Genomic DNA, 19,965 nt, shown 5'->3' with positions numbered 1-19,965 from the left:
AAAAGAGGGGCTTCCCTGGTGGCGCAGTGGTTGAGAGTCCGCCTGCCGATGCAGAGGACACGGGTTCGTGCCCCGGTCCGGGAGGATCCCACATGCCGCAGAGCGGCTGGGCCTGTGAGCCATGGCCGCTGAGCCTGCACATCCGGAGCCTGTGCTCCGCAACGGGAGAGGCCACAACAGTGAGAGGCCCGCGTACCGCAAAAAAAAAAAAAAGAAATCAGATTACATAAAAATTGAATATGATTAGCCAAATTACCATAATACAGAGAATGTATATAACACACACCTTCATGATACGCATTCTTTTCAAGTTTACATGGGCTATTTATCAAAAATGATCTATATGCTGTGCCATAATGAAACCATCACAAATTTCAAAATCCAAAGAATTGAAATCATGGTATATTCTCTGACTACAGGGCAGTTAAACTAGAAATCAATAAAAGAAAGATAACCAGAAAAACACCTGGAAAAATCTAGAAAATACGTTGAGCTTACTTACAATGAAAATATATTCAACTTGTGGGTGGCAGCTAAAGCAGTGTTTTTAAGGAAACATAACTTTACATGTATACTTTAGAAAAAAGTCATGTATTAGAAAAGACCCAACAGAAGAAGAAAATCTGAAAGGTCCACTATATATTAAATAAATTTAATCAATTATTTGATTTGTTTTCACCAAGAAAACGCCAATCCCAAATGGCTTCACTAGTGAAATCTGCTGACTTTAAAAGAAGAAAAAATATCAAACTTACATACTAAGAGAGCAGAAAAAGAAGTAAACATTGTTCATACATTGTGATGGGGCAACCATAGCCTTGGTACTAAAACCTGAAAGGGACATTAAACTAAAAGACAATGACAGGCCAATATCATTCATGAACAAGATATAAGAAACCATAACCAAGATATTTGAAATTCAAATCCGTTGATATATAAGAAGAATAACATGTCATAACCAGGTGGGATTTACTCTGAAAATGCAAAGTTGGTTTAACATTTGAAAATCAACCAATATAATCTACCCAGTAACAGAATAAAGAAGGGAAAAAATCTTGTGGTTACTCCAATAGATGCAGAATTAAGTGTATAATAAAATGTATCTCCCCATTCTATTCCTAAACAAACTAGGAATAGAAAGAAATGTCCTTAATCTATGGTGATAGAAGTGAGAACAGTGGTTATCTTACAGAGCCGGCATGAGGGGGTGGTCTGAGATTTCTAACTTGATGTGGGTGGTAATTACAAGAGCAGAAAGATAAACATTCTTCAAGCCGCACAGTTAAGACTCTGCACTTCTTTGGATATAAGTAATACTTCAATAAAAGAGTAAATAAAAAGAAAAAAAAAACCCTAAGTACTAGAACAAGAATTGACCAACAGCTAATTGACTAGAGAAGGCATCCTGGAAGCAGATAACAGAAAGCGATAAATGATAAATGAAGCTTTACAGCTTTACAAAAATCAATGGGGAAGGAAGAAATTGTTCAAAAAAATGGTACTTTGAAAAATATGACCCATCAGGAAAACTCCAATTTAGAATTTCACCTTATATCATATCCAGAATGAGCTCCTAAAGAGTGAAAGTGTTCATCGTAAAACCACCCCCTTCCCACCCCTTCTGTCCCCAAGGGCAAAAAAGCTAAAAGAAAATGTAGCTGTATGTTCAACTGACAGAAATTCGCATGGTTAATGTTCATGAAGAATTTACTACAGGCCAGGCACTACCATACACACTTTGCATATAGCACACACTAAACATTCACAATTAAGAGATAACATAGATGGGAAAACTGAGGCCCAGGGACTCCAAGTAACTTGCCCAAGGCTCACACAGGAAATAAATGGTTAGACCAGAGCTCAAATCCAGATTTCTCTTGCTCATTCCACGGCATCTTGCGGCTTCATACTGATATCTCAGAAAATGGGACTTTATATAAAATTGATTTCAGGTTTTATTCTTGTCTCCTGGAGTGATTCTGAACCAAAAACAACAACAACGGATCAATCACCTCCCCCAAAATGACCAATTGACACTAGATCAAAGTGTATTTGGAAAAACATTTGCAAAACATGACAAAAGCTTACTAGCTATACAAGAAGAGTTCTTAAGTAGGGATGGATTAGGAAAAGAATCCACAACAATGAATAAAACCACGAGAAGGGCACCTACACTGAATGTCCATACACACGTTTTTAAAAATCACAAATAGTTCACACTCCAACGAAGAATAAAATGTCGCCTCTCACGAGTGTGAACCCTCACAACTTTTCTTTTTCTCAAACCACCTGCACCCTCAGAACTCAGGACTCAAGTTTCCAACGAAGACCCACGCTGGTCGCGGGCGTGTGAATTTCCTTGCTGGCGGTCACCGCCAAGGGGCGCAAGCGGCGCGCACCAGCGCTAGGGAGCTCGGGTTCCCAGATCAGCGCGCTGGCCGTGCTCACCGCTAAGCCTGTCAGGACCAAATTCCCAGCTCACTCAGTGATGTCCAGTTTGATCCTGCGAGGTTCCTGGTACCGAATGGGAATTTTAGCTAAGTTTCACTTGAACAAAGACGCGACCAGGGTGGACAGAGCCCACCGAAGGTGAGGGCCGGGTCCACAGTTTCTGCTGAGAATCAGGAATGCTGGTTGGTGAAAACAATTGTGGAGTGGGGAGTGAAAACTTGGAGGCTTTTTGGGAGATGAAGGGAACTCTTCATTAGCTCCTGCCCACCTCTTCCCTAGGAAAATATGGAAAATTTGGAATTGAACCCTCCAAATTCAATTCAACATTTCCTTGGCAAATTTATAGGTAAACTTAGTGACTTTCCAAAGATCCGTAAAAGAATAAAGTTTTTTTTGTTGTTTGTTTATTTGTTTTAAGAGAGAGGTGCTAGGTTTGTAGCTACTCTCCTCAAAAAGAAATAAGGTGATAGGGATATAAAGAAAAAGATTATATAAACTTGTGGCAAACTTGAGTGAGATCATATGTTAATTTACTTTTACCTACCTACTATAGAGGGAGGAAAAAACTTCTTTAAAATGAAATTAGTGACAGTCTTAAAGGTTTTAAAATCTCTAAAGTTCTTTACAACCCACTAAAATAAAGAATCACAAAATAAACTTTCAGAATTCAACATAACCCCAAGATTGTCAGGCCAATTTCTTCATGAACTGTTAAATATGATATATGAAATAACCCAGATAAAAATCAACTGCCTTTCCTAATCCAGGTGTATCTCTAACTAATAAGTTGGGGAGAGGGGGGTGGGAAGTGAAAGGATTTCTTTATTGAAAAAAGAATTCCCTTCACTAATTCTCACTGCGGCCCATTTCCGAGGTTTCAAACACTGCAATAATAGTCTCTGGTGGGATTGATCAGGTCACCATTTAGACTAGGGTGTTGGATCAGCATTTTTAAAGGATGCAGAGGGCAGCTCATCTTTATCAGGGGTCCTGGGAAAGAAGGCTGGTGCCCCATCCACTAGGCACTCTCCTCCCAGAAGGGAACTGGAGAACTTTCCCACAACTTCAGCTCTACCCCAGCTACTGCCTGATCACACAGCAAAAACAATTCCCTGTGTTTGCAAAGGTATCACATGAAGAAACACCTGGAAGCCTGGAGCATCTCCTCCAAATCTAAGCCAATCTTCAATTTGCAAAAGACCATAAAGACCAAAAAGAAGAGTAGGAATATCTAAGAAAAAAATAATACATCTGTTACATGCTTAACATGTTTTGTGTAGGTTCTCACATTTAACTAGATATTGTTATCCACATGCTATAGATGAGGAAAGAGAGGCCTCTTTAGGTTATGTAATTTGCCCATGCTTACATAAGTAGCAGTGTTGACATATGAACCCAGGTGGCTCTAAAGACCAGAGTCTTCACACGCATGGTTCACATGATAATTCAGAACATGGAACTAATTCGTTCCACGAGGAAAAAAAGGCATAAAATATCTTCATTTGTGTACTTTCTTCATTTGTGTGTTCTCTCCAAGTTCTTTTAAGAAATAAGCACATTCTAATTCTGTTTCATCATCTGTTGAAATCTAAGCCTCGAAAGTCTTTTGTATTACTACAGTGCTATTTCTTCTATTAAAGCCTTAGCCTTCTTCTTTCTAATATACTGTGAAGAGTGAAGAAAAGCTACAGTTCTTACATTTCAATAGCTTATTGTTCCTCTTATTACAAATCTAAAAGCATCGCATGGCAAATTCAGCCACTTAATTTGTGAACGCTGTCAGAATAAACTATTTGAAAACAGGATATACCAAATACAAAAAAAAAAGTATTCATTAATTTATTCAACAAATATTTATTTCTTACCACCATAAGGCAAGCACTTCTAGATGCGGGGGATACACCCATGAAAGAAGTGGATGGAAATGTCTCCTGCCCTCACGGAGACAGATAAATAAGTAAAACAGGCCAAATAGTGAAAAGTTCTCTAGAGTAAAAAATGGCATAGAAATAGATGGGTACAGCTTAAATTTGTGTGATCGGGGAGGCCTCTGATAAGGGCCATTTGAGTATAGACGTGAGGGAGCAACCCTGGAGATGTCTGGAGGATGGGCATTCCAGGCAGAGGAAACAGTTCATGCAAAAGCCCCGAAGCAGCAGCACAGCTGGTATTTTAGAAGAAGAGCTAAGGGGGCCAGAGTTGCTAAAGCGAACAGGGGGAAAAGAGTGGAATGAGGTCAGAGCAACGGCATGGAGCTAGATTACTAAAGACCTTATAGCCACTGAAAGGGCTCTGGCTTTTACTCTAAATGCGATGGAAGCTACTGACAACAAAGGAATGACACGCTCTATCTTGAGTTTTAAAAGGAACACTGAGTGCTGTGTTGAAAACAGACCACCTGAGAGGAAAAGTGGATACAGAGAAATCAGGGGGTAAATTCAATAACACAGGGGCAAGATGATGATTGCTTAAAGCACGCTGGTAGCAGTGACGGTAGGAAGAAACAGCCTAATTCTAGATATATTTTTATAGTAGAGCCAACAGGATTTGCTGATGGATTATATGCAGGGAAAAAAAGAGAGAGGTGTGAATGACGACTCCAAGATTTTTGGCTGAGAAACTGGAAGGATGAAATTGCTATTTAGAGCTAGGCAAGACTGTGGGAAGTGCAAGATTTTGAGCGGAGATCAGAAATTCTGACTTGGATTAGACATGAGGTTTCCATTAAACATCCAAGTAGAGTAGCAAGCAAGCACTTGGACACATCAAGAGTAGCCTGTAGACTCATTAGCATATGAATATTATCTAAAACCTTGAGATGTGATGAGATAAGGGAGAGAGGCAAGTCCAACCCTGAATCCTGACATTTGGAGCTCAGGGAGATGCTGAAGATCAAATAAAGGAAAACCAAGAGAAACTGGCCAATCAAGTAGGAGGAAGCATTTATATTCCGACACCAACAATTTGATCTTTCAAAAATTATTAATAAAACAAGTATTTGATAAATATTAGTTTTCCACAAATTTCCATCTTAAAAATCCCCACATTTCAAAAATTCCTGAATAACAAGGCAGGCCGAAAGAGTAAGCCACCAAGAATTCTTCTGACATGTCCCCTAGGGTCTTCGATTTTGCCTGACAGAGCTGTGTCAGATCCTGAGCAAAGTTTAAGGTTCCCACTAACTTAATTTATGAAATATTGATTATGAATCTAGCATATGCTAGTCACAGTGCTACAGATAGTGGTGAAGGGATACAGGGATGATTAATATGTGGTACCTGTCCTAAGAAGTTGATAGTCTAGCAGGGAAGATCAAACACGTACATCAGAAATAATGATACAAAGTTAATGTAGATAAAATCATAATAGTTTCAAAAACATATTTGGGGGGCACTTCCCTGGTGGTGCAGTGGTTAAGAATCTGCCTGCCAATGCAGGGGACACGGGTTCGAGCCCTGGTCCGGGAAGATCCCACATGCCACTGAGCAACTAAGCCCATGCGCCACAACTAGAGTCTGCGCTCTAGGGCCCACAAGCCACAAATACTGAAGCCCGCATGCCTAGAGACCGTGCTCCGCAACAAGAGAAGCCACCGCAATGAGAAGCCCGCGCACCGCAACGAAGAGTAGTCCCCGTTCACCGCAACTAGAGAAAGCCCGCATGCAGCAACAAAGACCCAATACAACCAAAAAAAACCACATATTTTGGGGTCAAATTCTTATAGTTTAACAAGCATTCCATTATAATCAATGCTGTAACTCTAAACCAAAACTACAATTGAAATATTTCAAAGACTCCGTTGATCACCAGCAAAATAAATATTCTTCTGCACTAACACTGAACGGTAGTACCTCTCTAGTACCTAGAACATCTTGCCCATCTTAGCTAAGCATCTTCTGACAAGGAGACACCTCTTATGAGAATGACTTGGAGCTGTGCCACTGAGAACTGAAATATCATGACTTCGTTCCTAAAGCTGGAGTGCCAAAGAAGAGTTATTGCTCCCTTGATCTTTTGTCCCCGGTGCATACTCAGGAGATGTTGCCAGAGCATATCAATTGGCTCTACACTGTAATGGTTTTACCCCTGCCAAGTTGTCTGAGACGGTCCCATCCACAGCTGCTCTGCATGGTGATGTCACAGTAGCCTCACCTGTGCACCTGGAGCTCCCTACATCAATTGCAGAGGCAGGACTCACAGGTCTTGCCTTATATCTCAGAGAAAGAACAAACTACAAGTGAAGGCTGACAGTAACATTCACAGCTCATTTTCACTTGTAAGTCCTCATTAATGCTGGATGGAGAAGGTCGAAGCAAGTCCTAACACACTTTTTGCCTATGTCTTCCAACACAGTGTCAAAAGTGTTAAGAAACCTGGAGAGTGTCATTGACTAGATTCTTCCAACAGTCTGTAATCTACAGTTACTTGTAGGATATTTACAGGCTGTCCATTTTCTTGAAAGTAATGAGATATGATGGTGCCAGCTGAGATAAGGTTCATATTCATTCATTAAGTCATTTTTTTCATTCATGTTACTGATGTTGTACTAAATCCTAGGACTGTAAAGAAAAAAGCACAAACCCCTGCCACCAAGGAGCCTACAGACTTGGGCGTGTACAATTTTTTTAAAGTTATATACAATACAAAACCTATATTACTGAGAAATGTAATATGCTATTAGAACACAGAAGAGGAAGCAGCTAACTGCCAGAAGAAGGCCAGGGGCATGGGGGTGGGGGTAGGGAGGGCCAGTGTGGGGAATATGACAGGATATTATGAACTGTCATGAACTAAATTCTTGTGTCTCCCCAGAATTGCTATGGTGAAATCCCAACCCCTCAATGTGATGGTATTAGGTGGTAGGGCCTTTGGGAGGTGATTAGTTCATGGGGTAGAGAGCTCAGAATAGGATTCCTGCCTTTATAAAAGAGACTCCCAAAAGCTCTCTTCTCCTTTTCCACCATGTGAGGACAAAACAAGACGACAGCTGTCTATGAACCAGGAGATGAGTTCATGGAGATAGAGAATCTGCTGGTGCTGGAAACTTGGATTCCCCATTATCTAGAACTGTGCGAAATCAGTAATTCTTTTTGTTTTTTTTTAATAAACAATAATTTATGAGATTACAAAACAATGTGTGTTTCTTTTGGGGTTTTTTGGGGTTTTTTTTTTTAATTTTGGAATTTTATTTTACTTTTTTATACAGCAGGTTCTTATTAGTCATCTATTTTATACACATCAGTGTATACATGTCAATCCCGATTGCCCAATTCATCACATCACCACCACTACCCACCATGGCTTTCCCACCTTGGTGTCCATACGTTTGTTCTCTACATCTGTGTTTCAATTTCTGCCCTGCAAACCGGTTCATCTGTACAATTCTGCAAGTGTTCCACATATATGCGTTAATATACGATAATGGTTTTTCTCTTTCTGACTTACTTCACTCTGTATGACAGTCGCTAGATGCATCCACGTCTCAATAAATGACCCAATTTCGTTCCTTTTTAAGGCTGAGTAATATTCCATTGTATATATGTACCACATCTTCTTTATCCATTCGTCTGTCAATGGGCATTTAGGTTGCTTCCATGACCTGGCTATTGTAATCAGTGCTGCAATGAACACTGGGGTGCATGTGTCTTTCTGAATTGTGGTTTTCTCTGGGTATATGCCCAGTAGTGGGATTGCTAGATCATATCGTAATTCTATTTTTAGTTTTTTAAGGAACCTCCATACTGTTCTCCATAGTGGCTGTATCAATTTACATTCCTACCAGCAGTGCAAGAGGGTTCCCTTTTCTCCACACCCTCTCCAGCATTTGTTCTTTATAGATTTTCTGATGAAGCCCATTCTAACTGGTGTGAGGTGATACCTCATTGTAGTTTTGAGTTGCATTTCTCTAATAATTAGTGATGTTGAGCAGTTTTTCATGTGCTTCTTGGCCATCTGTATGTCTTCTTTGGAAAATGTCTACTTAGGTCTTCTGCGCATTTTTGGATTCTGTTGTTTGTTTTTTTAATATTGAGCTGCATGAGCTGTTTATATATTTTGGAGATTAATCCTTTGTCCATTGATTCCTTTGTAAATATTTTCTCCCATTCTGAAGGTTGTCTTTTCGTCTTGTTTATGGTTTCCTTTGCTGTGCAAAAGCTTTGAAGTTTCATTAGGTCCCATTTGTTTATTTTTGTTTTTATTTCCATTACTCTAGGAGGTCGATCAAAAAACATCTTGCTGTGAATTATGTCAGAGTGTTTTTCCTATGTTTTCCTCTAAGAGTTTTACAGTGTCCAGTAATTTAGGTCTCTAATCCAGTTTGAGTTTATTTTTGTGTATGGTGTTAGGGAGTGTTCTAATTTCATTCTTTTACATGTAGCTGTCCAGTTTTCCCAGCACCACTTATTGAAGAGACTGCCTTTTCTCCATTGTACATCCTTGCCTCCTTTGTCATAGATCAGTTGACCATAGGTGCGTGGGTTTAGCTCTGGGTTTTCTATCTTGTTCCATTGATCTATATTTCTGTTTTTGTGTCAGTACCATACTGTCTTGATTACTGCAGCTTTGTAGCAGAGTCTGAAGACAGGGAGACTGATTCCTCCAGCTCCGTTTTTTTCCCTCAAGACTGTTTTGGCGATTCGGGGTCTTTTGTGTCTCCACACAAATTTTAAGATTTTTTGTTCTAGTTCCATAAAAAATGCCATTGGTAATTTGATAGGGATTGCATTGAACCTGTAGATTGCTTTGGGTAATATAATCATTTTCACAATGTTGATTCTTCCAATCCAAGAACGTGGTATATCTCTCCATCTGTTGGTATCATCTTTCATTTCTTTCATCAGTGTCTTATAGTTTTCTGCATACAGGTCTTTTGCCTCCCCAGGTAGGTTTATTCCTAGGTATTTTATTCTTTTTGTTGCAATGGTAAATGGGAGTGTTTCCTTAATTCCTCTTTCAGATTTTTCATCATTAGTGTATAGGAATGCAGGAGATTTCTGTGCATTAATTTTGTATCCTGCAACTTTACCAAATTCATTGATTAGCTCTAGTAGTTTTCTGGTAGCATCTTTAGGATTCTCTATGTATAGTATGATGTCATCTGCAAACAGTGACAGTTTTACTTCTTCTTTTCCAATTTGTATTCCTTTTATTTCTTTTTCTTCTCTGATTGCCATGGCTAGGACTTCCAAAACTATGTTGAATAACAGTGGTGAGAGTGGACATCCTTGTCTTGTTCCTGATCTTAGAGGAAATGCTTTCAGTTTTTCACCATTGAGAATGATGTTTTCTGTGGGTTTGTCATATAACGGCCTTTATCATGTTGAGGTAGGTTCCCTCTACGCCGAGTTTCTGGAGAGTTTTTAACAAGAATGGGTGTTGAATTTTGTCAAAAGCTTTTTCTGCATCTATTGAGATGATCATATGGTTTTTATTCTTCAATTTGTTAATATGGTGTATCTCACTGATTGATTTGCATATATTGAAGAATCCTTGCAGCCCTGGGATAAATGCCACTTGATGGTGGTGTATGATCCTTTTAATGTGTTGTTGGATTCTGTTTGCTAGTATTTTGTTGAGAATTTTTGCATCTATATTCATCAGTGATATTGGTCTGTAATTTTCTTTTTTTGTAGTATTTTTGTCTGGTTTGGGTATCAGGGTGTTGGTGGCCTCATAGAATGAGTTTGCGAGTGTTCCTTCCTCTGCAATTTTTTGGAAAAGTTTGAGAAGGATGGGTGTTAGCTCTTCTCTAAATGTTGGATAGAATTCACCTGTGAAGCCATCTGGTCCTTGACTTTTGTTTGTTGGAAGATTTTTAATCACAGTTTCAAGTTCATTACTTGTGATTGGTCTGTTCATATTTTCTATTTCTTCCTGGTTCAGTCTTGGAACGTTATACCTTTCTAAGAATTTGTCCATTTCTTCCAGGTTGTCCATTTTATTCACATAGAGTTGCTGGTAGTAGTCTCTTAGGATGCTTTGTATTTCTGCGGTGTCTGTTGTAACTTCTCCTTTGGCATTTCTAATTTTATTGATTTGAGTCCTCTCCCTCTTTTTCTTCGTAAGTCTTGCAATGGTTTATCAATTTAGTTTTTCTTCTCAAAGAACCTGCTTTTAGTTTTATTGATCTTTGCTATTGTTTTCTTTGTTTATATCTCATTTATTTCTGCTCTGATCTTTATAATTTGTTTCCTTCTGCTAACTTTGGGTTTTGTTTGTTCTTATTTCTCTAGTTCCTTTAGGTGTAAGGTTAGATTGTTTATTTGAGATTTTTCTTGTTTCTTGTGGTAGGATTGTATAGCTATAAACTTCCCTCTTGGAACTGCTTTTGCTGCATCCCATACGTTTTGGACTGTCGTGTTTTCATTGTCATTTGTCTCTAGGTATTTTTTGATTTCCTCTTTGATTTCTTCAGTGATCTCTTCGTTATTTAGTAACGTAGTGTTTAGCCTCCATGTGTTTGTGTTTTTTACATTTTTTCCCCTGTAATTCATTTCTAATCTCATAGCATTGTGGTCAGCAAAGATGCTTGGTATGATTTCAATTTTCTTAAATTTACTGAGGCTTGACTTGCGACCCAAGATGTGATCTGTCCTGGAGAATGTTCCGTGCGCACTTGAGAAGAAAGTGTAATCTGCTGTTTCTGGATGGAATGTCCTATAAATATCAATTAAATCTATCTGGTCTATTGTGTCATTTAAAGCTTCTGTTTCCTTATTTATTTTCATTTGGAAGATTTGTCCATTGGTGTATGTGAGGTGTTAAAGTGCCCCACTATTACTGTGTTACTGTCGATTTCCTCTTTTATAGCCATTAGCAGTTGCCTTATGTATTGAGATGCTCCTATGTTGGGTGCATATATGTTTATAATTGTTACATCTTCTTCTTGGATTGATCCCTTGATCATTATGTAGTGTCCTTCCTTGTCTCTTGTAACAGTCTTTATTTTAAAGTCTATTTTATCTGGTATGAGTATTGCTACTCCAGTTTTCTTTTGATTTCCATTTTCATGGAATATCTTTTTCCATCCCCTCACTTTGTCTGTATGTGTCCCTAGGTCTGAAGTGGGTCTCTTGCAGACAGCATATATTTGGGTCTTGTTTTTGTATCCATTCAGCAAGCCTGGGTCTTTTGGTTAGGGCATGTAATCCATTCACGTTTAAGGTAATTATCGATATGTATGTTCCTGTGACCATTTTCTTAATTGTTTCGGGTTTGGTTTTGTAGGTCCTTTTCTTCTCTGGTGCTTCCCACTTAGAGAAGTTCCTTTAACATTTGTTGTAGAGCTGCTTTGGTGGTGATGAATTCTATTAGCTTTTGCTTGTCTGTAAAGCTTTTGATTTCTCCATCAAATCTGAATGAGATCCTTGCCAGGTAGAGTAACCTTGGTTGTAGGTTCCTCCCTTTCATCACTTTAAGTATATCATGCCACTCCCTTCTGGCCTGTAGAGGTTCTGGTGAGAAATCAGCTGTTAACCTTATGGGGGTTCCCTTGTATGTTATTCGTTGTTTTTCCCTTGCTGCCTTCAATAATTTTTCTTTGTCTTTAATTTTTGCCAATTTGATTACTATGTGTCTCGGTGTGTTTCTCCTTGGGTTTGTCCTGTATGGGACTCGCTGCACTTCCTGGACGTGGGTGGCTATATCCTTTCCCATGTTAGAGAAGTTTTCGACTATAATCTCGGCAAATATTTTCTCTGGTCCTTTCTCTCTCTCTTCTCCTTCTGGGACCCCTATAACACGAATGTTGTTGCATTTAATGTTGTCCCAGAGGTCTCTTAGGCTGTCTTCATTTCTTTTCATTCTTTTTTCTTTATTCTGTTCTGTGGCAGTGAATTCCACCATTCTGTCTTCCAGGTCACTTATCCGTTCCTCTGCCTCAGTTATTCTGCTATTGATTCCTTCTGGTGTAGTTTTCTTTTCAATTATTGTATTGTTCATCTCTGTTTGTTTGTTCTTTAATTCTTCTAGGGCTTTCTTAAACATTTCTTGCATCTTCTTAATCTTTTCCTCCAGTCTTTTTCCGAGGTCCTGGATCATCTCCACTATCATCATTCTGAGTTCTTTTTCTGGAAGGTTGCCTATCTCCACTTCATTTAGTTGTTTTTCTGGGGTTTTATCTTGTTCCTTCCTCTGGTACATAGCCCTCTGCCTTTTCATCTTCTCTATCTTTCTGTGAATGTGGTCTTTGTTCCACAGGCTGCAGGATTGTAGTTCTTCTTGCTTCTGCTGTCTGCCCTCTGGTGGATGAGGCTATCTAAGAGGCTTGTGCAGGTTTCCTGATGGGAGGGACTGGTGGTGGGTAGAGCTGACTTTTGCTCTGGTGGGCAGAGCTCAGTAAAACTTTAATCCACCTGACTGCTGATGGGTGGGGCTGGTTTCCCTCCCTGTTGGTTGTTTGGCCTGAAGCAACCCAACACTGGAGCCTACCTGGGCTCTATTGTGGGGCTAATGGCAGACTCTGGGAGGGCTCAGGCCAAGGAGTACTTCCCAGAACTTCTGCTGCTAGTGTCCTTGTCCCCACGGTGAGCTACAGCCACCCACCGCCTCTGCAGGAGGCCCTCTAACACTAGCAGGTAGGTCTGCTTCAGTCTCCCCTGGGGTCACTGCTCCTTCCCCTGGGTCCTGATGTGCACACTACTTTGTGTGTGCCCTCCAAGAGTGGAGTCTCTGTTTTCCCCAGTCCTGTCGAAGTCCTGCAATCAAATCCTGCTGGCCTTCAAAGTCTGGTTCTCTAGGAATTCCTCCTCCCATTGCCGGACCCCCAGGTTGAGAAGCCTGATGTGGGGCTCAGAACCTTCATTCCAGTGGGTGGACTTCTGTGGTATAAGTGTTTTCCAGTCTGTGAGTCACCCACCCACCAGTTATGGGATTTGATTTTACTGTGATTGCTCCCCTCCTACTGTCTCATTGTGGCTTCTCCTTTGTCTTTGGATGTGGGGTATCTCTTCTTTGGCGAGTTCCAGTGTCTTCCTGTCAATGATTTTCCAGCAGCTAGTTGTGTTTCTGGTGTTCTCACAAGAGGGAGTGAGAGCACGTCCTTCTACTCTGCCCTCTTGGTTCAGGCTCCTCGAAACCAGCAGAAGATTTTATATATATATATATGAGTTAAGGTAGAGGGGACAGAGAGAAGTTGTACTGATACAAGAGAAATTGCAGAGACAGAATCAATATAATTTGGTACATACTGAAAAAACAGAGGCAGGTTAGGATTGCTGTGAGGGATAAGGAACTGAGAAAGATTAATCTCTTACTTTGATGACTAGCTTTCCATAAATAAGAATAAAAGATGATTTTGTTTTTAAACATGTTGAATTTGAGATGTGTGATACCACCCAAGTGAAGGCAACTCGGATATATGAGCCCAGAGCTCAGGAGAGAGGTCCAAACTAGAGATGCAGATATTTAGCGGAAGTCAGAGAAGAGTGTGTAAGAGGGAAACCAATGTTTAAGGAATTGGCAGAGGAAGGTGAATGAAAAAGACGTGGCAAGGAGAAAACCAGGAACAAGTGGAGTCCAGAACCCAGGGGAGGAATGAGTTTCAAAGGAGGAATATTCAACACTGTCACTCTCAAATAAGTAAAATGGGCGAGGGGGAACTAGTCATATAATTCAGTGCATGTTCATTAGAGTAGAAGACTAGAGGTCAAACAATAGTGAGGAAAGAAGTAGGGGCTAGGGAAATGGAGAATGCAAATGCAGCCTATCTTCCCATTAATCCCTTAAACTAGACTTACGAAGGTTTAAATCCACCAGTCAGAAGCTGTAATGCCCAGTAATTTGTTGCCAGTAACTGCTGTTGAACTGGACTTCTTGTAGCAGAGGTACAGAGGTGTGGGATGGAAGTGCGAGCACTTGAATCCACTTTGGGACAGCGGCTACATGGAGGAGCACCTTGATGTGTTTTTTAAAAACTAAATCTATTTATATTATTTATTTATTTTTGGCTGCATTGGGTCTTTGTTGTTGTGCACGGGCTTTCTCTAGTTGTGGTGAGCAGGGGTTACTCTTCCTTGCGGTGCATGGGCTTCTCACTGCAGTGGCTTCTCTTGTTGCAAAGCATGGGCTCTAGGCACGTGGGCTTCAGTAGTTGTGGCTTGCGGGCTCTAGAGCGCAGGCTCTGTAGTTGTGGCGCATGGGCTTAGTTCCTCCGCGACATGTGGGATCTTCCCGGTCCAGGGCTCGAACCCATGTTCCCTGCACTGGCGGGAGGTTTCTTAACCACTGCGCCACCAGGGAAGCCCCCCACCCCTGGATGTTTTGAGTCAGACGCATGTGGTTTGGAGTCCCAGCTACTTTACCAGCTAGAGACATGGAAAGAGTTACTGAACCTCCCCAGAATATTTGTCTTTTCTTTAAAAATAGGAATAATAATCCACCCACCTACTCGTGGACACACCTCACAAAATTATGGTTATTAAATAATATAATTTAATTAAAATATTTAACACAAAGGTAAGGTTACACTTTGTTGATTGCCTATGGGTGTTATATTTATTATTACTGATATTAACAATCAAGAAGTTCTTCACCTGGAGTGTTCTACAAAATCAGTAAGGACTCTTGGCAAAGTCTCTTGGGCACTTGCAGTGAGATAGCACATGCCAGTGGTGAGTTTTCCTGTGAAGTCTGCATTCCCTTGATACTCTACCATCTGCAAACTGATTCAGGTCTATAGATTTAGCTTCTAACCAAAATCTTTTTATGAACAATTCCTGCATGAATCATTCGCAGAGCAGCCAAGAGAAAGGAGTAGTTGCCTTTTAAGACAGAAATAAAATTTTCTCATTTAAAAAAATCTGTAGGAATAAATAACTCACATGAAGGTATTTAAGTAGCTTCTACCTTTTGTGCAATTTCTCTACTTTATTTAAATAGCCAGTCTAGGATCCCATGGTAGGCAGACTCTAAGGTGGTCATCCTTACCCCCATCCCTCCCGCCTAGTGTCCATACCTTTGTGTGATCTCCTCCCCTTCAATGTGGGCGGGACTTGTGATGTTCTTCTAAGTAGCAGAGTATGACAGAAGTGATGGAATGTCATGCCCATGATGTCATTATGTAATTTAAGATTCCTTTTGCCAGTAGCCTCCCCTCGCTAGCTTGATGTAGTAAGCAACCACGCTGCCCATGTGACAAGGAACTGTGGGCAGCCTCTAGGGACTGCAGGCAGCCTCCAGGAGTGAAGGGCAGCCTCCAATCAACAGCCAGCATGAATCTGGGGCCCTTAGGCCTACTTCTGCAAGGAAATCCATTCTGCCCATGACCTGAGAAGGCTTGGAATGTCCACATGAGAAGGCAGCCCAGCTGATCCTTTCACTGCAGCTTTGTGAGACCCTGAGCAGAGGACCCAGCTAACTCATTCCTGGATTCCTAACCCAAGTAAACTGAATAATAAATACATATCATTTTAAGCCACTAAGTTTGTGGTAATTTGTTATGTGGCAATAGATAACTAATTCAGACACCATTCAGTTAATTGTGCAGTTAAACCAATCTAAAAGGGTGAGTTAGAGAGATTTTCTAATATCCAAATTATCTAATATCCAAATTATCAAGTGAAATATTGCTTTTCCTGACTTGTAAGAGATGTGCATTCATAAGCACTGAGAAGCAGGTGTTCGTGGCACCTGTGATGACAATATGCCATATGTGGTGACACAAGGGGTCCAGGTCCATCCTTGGAACAGGCTTCTGATCAGTGCACGATGTAAAGGCAGTGGGGACACCCATGAAAGGCACTGGCTCCTCCAACAGAGCTTTTGTTTCTTTGCCACCGGATTATCTATTCTTTCAACTTCTGGAATCCTGATTTTTTTCTGGTAAGCCACCTGTTCTCTATGCTCACACCATGTTTCTGGTAAAGGTCTCTCTCCACCAACCCCAGGAATGACATGTGACTTAGGCCTGGCCAATCAGTGCTCCACATTTCCCTGATCTCAGGGATTGCTAAGGTTTGCCACATAATTCAAGCAAAGCAGAGAGAATCAAGCCAATGAGTGCTAACCCCAGAATTGTTCTTTAAGTTGCCAGAAAGTGGCATTTCTTTCTCCACTAGATTATAACCTAAGAGGATATAAATCTGGAGCTTCTGACGACCATCTCACTACACATGGAGCCAGAGAATGGAAACAGCTCAGATGGATGCAGAAATAAGAGATTGAGGGAGAGAGAGAAACCAAATTCCAAAGACAACATTTGAACTCCTGGATATACCTTCTCATGGAATGAGATTTACCCCCCCCCCCATTTGTCAATTACTTGAGCTCAACCACTCTTCTCCTTTGCTTATAAGGAATTGAGAAATTCCCTATATAATTTGAGTTCAATTGTATAAATAGCATGGTTTTTGGTACATAAAAAAATATTGCCTCAATGCCATTTTACAGCTAAGAAGTCCAACCTTGCAAAGGGAAGTATCACGAGTAAAACTGATCTAGCACAGACTCAAATGAAAGTAACTGCTTGTCATTATAGGTCTAAATGCAGGAGAGCAATTTTCAAACTTTCCATACAAGCAGTGGCTGCTTTTTGCAGGATCAAAACAGGATAAAAACTAGGCAGTCCCAGAAAAACTCTTATTTTGGTTTTGAAATAGACTTTGATATCACAGCTTAAGAAGATAATGCTTGAAGTTCCAACTTCATACTGGTTTCTCTTCCCCCAAAGGAACTGATTTTTGAAATGATATAAAAGTTCTTGAAGTCCTTCTGTGTCATGAACAAGAAAGTCTCCTGTGATAATCCTGTACCTGGCATCCATAAGCAAAAGATTTATGAAACATCAGAAAAATCTCAAGAACAACAGAAACTCCAGAGTAATAACTGGACAGTATTACTGATGACCAGATGCTGATAAGCTTCAGCAAAGCCACATTTTACAATCATTCCACCAAACACAGTCCTCATCCTACCCCATGGCTTGTCCGTTTACTGTTCGCTCTAATAGGAATGCTCTTTCCTTCAGATCACTGCATAACTGTTGTCTTCCCAGACAGGTTATTCTGTAAAAAGTATAGGAGGAAGGACAACCCTATATAAAATAGCACTCATCCAATTAATTTTTATCCCCTTATCCTGTTTTATTTTTCTACATGGCATCTATAACCTATGTCATATTAATTTGTTTACCTGGTGAACATCAGAATGGGTAAGACTTAGATGTCCATTGTGCCAGTTACCTATCATCTCCAGAAAGTCCCAGTTCACCTGCAAATTGTAGCTCTTGCACAATTAACATAGACTATTTCAAAATCTACACAACTGCTTGAACAACACTTTAATTACTACACTGGTCAAGGTCCAGTCAGAAAACAAAACCCACAATAGGTATTTCAACAGAGGGAAGTTAATATAGGGAACTGGTTCCACAGGTATTGGGTATTGGATAAATAGAAGGAGGAACAGAAATAGCCCAGAGATTGTAACTGCAGGAAGCAGCTACCACCCCTCTGGCTGGGAAAGCAAAGGGAAGAGGTCAAGGTTATTATAAACTAGGAGTTCAGAGGTGAGGTGCTATGGATATGCAGCTCAGACGTCTAAGGAGGGGAAACTGCCTGGTCAGTGCTGTCACCTCTGAGTGGAGTACAACGAGCCTGGATCTGGAATGCTCAAAGAAGCTGGAGACTAGAACCCACACTGCTGACAGCACTGTGAAGGGCAGTGCTGAGATGCCGACAACAGGAACAGTGAGCAAAGACAGGAAAAAGTAAGCTCTTTCTCCTTACCTCCCATCTTCCGATATCCCTCTACTGCTCCTCTTGCATAGATCAGAGAATACCCCCAAGCAAAGGCAAACAGGAGTTTGCAAAATTCCAGCCCCAACATCCGAAGCAGTATATGGAAGAATGGATTTGAGCTGAGAGACAATAGTTTAAAAACCAGCACATATCCTAATGCATTTCTCCAATTTTATTTTCATAAGAAAAAAGCCAAACTTCAAATGAAATGGTACAATGCTTGACTTCTGACTGTATTATCACTAGCTCTTTCTTGTAAACCTTGTCAATTTTAATCCAGAGTACCATAGATGAACTTTGGGTGGTGCAGAAACCCATGAAATTTCATTGCTAAAAACGTTTGATATGTTATGTATGTATCTTCCTGCATAAGTAGGTTCATAACTTTCATTAAAGTTTCAAAGAAGCCTATAACACCCCTTAAAATTTGGTATCACTGTCCCATGTTCTCACTCATTATTTAAACTTTTTGTGGAAAACACAGACAACTTGTAGATTCCTTTAATGCCTTAACACACACTGTTGGTTATGACTGTTCGTTATAGGGAAAAGGAACCAATTTGAACCATCACAAGAAAAAGTGGGGCTAGAGCAAGAGTATCAATTCGAGGGACCTCAACGAGGGAAGAAACTACCATGTTTACAAAAGGGGCTCAAAATAGGACTGTCTCTTTCATATATCCCATCTAAATACACTAGTATATGTGCTCAGAGATATACTTACATTGCAGAATTATCTGTTACGGTAGTGAAAATTGGGAAATAAATTAGATGCTCATATGAATGGATAAATTAGATCAACAGAAGAATGAATCAATTAAATGGAATGTTAATACAGTGGACTACTATATAGCAGTTAATATAAACCATATGGACATGTATCTGAACAATGTAAAAGTGTAACATTGAGTGGAAGCAAAAACAAGTTGCAGAATAAAATACGTTCAATATTATATCGTTTGTATAAAGCTTTAAAACATGCAAAATTATGTTGCACAAAATTTACAAATACCTGCAGCAAAAGAATAAAAACACAATAGGAATCATAATGCCCAAATTTAGGTTTGTTTTACTCCTAGTAGGGAGAGAAGGGGAAGAAACAAAGAGGGGTCCTCAGGGGACTCCAATGACCTCCATCCTGGATGGCTTCTTTAAAATAAATCTGAATTAAATATGGGAAAATGTTAAGACTTGGCAAAGTTAAGTGGTGGGTGTTTGCTGTGTGATGCTATATTTTTCTATGTTTTTGAAATGTCTCATAAATTTAAAAACTAGGAAGTGTGAAGGGCACTAAAAGCTCCATTAGCAATGGCCTAGACCACCCCTTAGCATAATTATCAAGAGCTCAAAGAGAAGAGGAACTTATAATCACACCTCAGCAACTCTTTCCATTGCAAGGCTCCTTTTCAGAAACACTCTTCACAAGGGTGGACACTGGAAAAGAGTACCAGGGAAGGAGAAAGGGGACTTACCAAACAAAGGAAAAGATAAGTGGGGAAGAAGAGAAGAGGATAAACACTCCATGTTATTTTAAAAGATAAGCAACACACCGAACAATACAGGTAAGAATCTCCCTCAGCAAGAAGAAACAGGCACATAAGTGAAAAAAGTTCTTATTAAGCTGTAGTTCCTACCTGGCTCTGGATTCTTCCCTGTTGAGCTAGATAATTGCAAAAAATAATACACCTGCCTCAATTACGGTGTGTGCCTCTGGGCAAGGAAGACCCCTGAGCTTTTACTATCAAGTAATTCCATTATTAAGGAAAAATTTCTGATG

At 40.1% G+C, this 19,965-nt stretch overlaps 1 protein-coding gene across 2 annotated transcripts in view; it reads right to left on the bottom strand.

Moving 5' to 3' along the window:
- The window catches only part of SYT16 (synaptotagmin 16), a 115,555-nt gene that overhangs the window by 82,020 nt on the left and 13,570 nt on the right, over positions 1-19,965 (bottom strand). The window lies entirely within an intron of this gene.

This window comes from Phocoena sinus, chromosome 2 (genome assembly GCF_008692025.1).
Source record: "Phocoena sinus isolate mPhoSin1 chromosome 2, mPhoSin1.pri, whole genome shotgun sequence".
NCBI lineage: Eukaryota > Metazoa > Chordata > Mammalia > Artiodactyla > Phocoenidae > Phocoena > Phocoena sinus.
The sequence above is the reverse complement of the archived record's forward strand: the minus strand, read 5'-3'. Positions and strand labels throughout refer to the sequence as shown.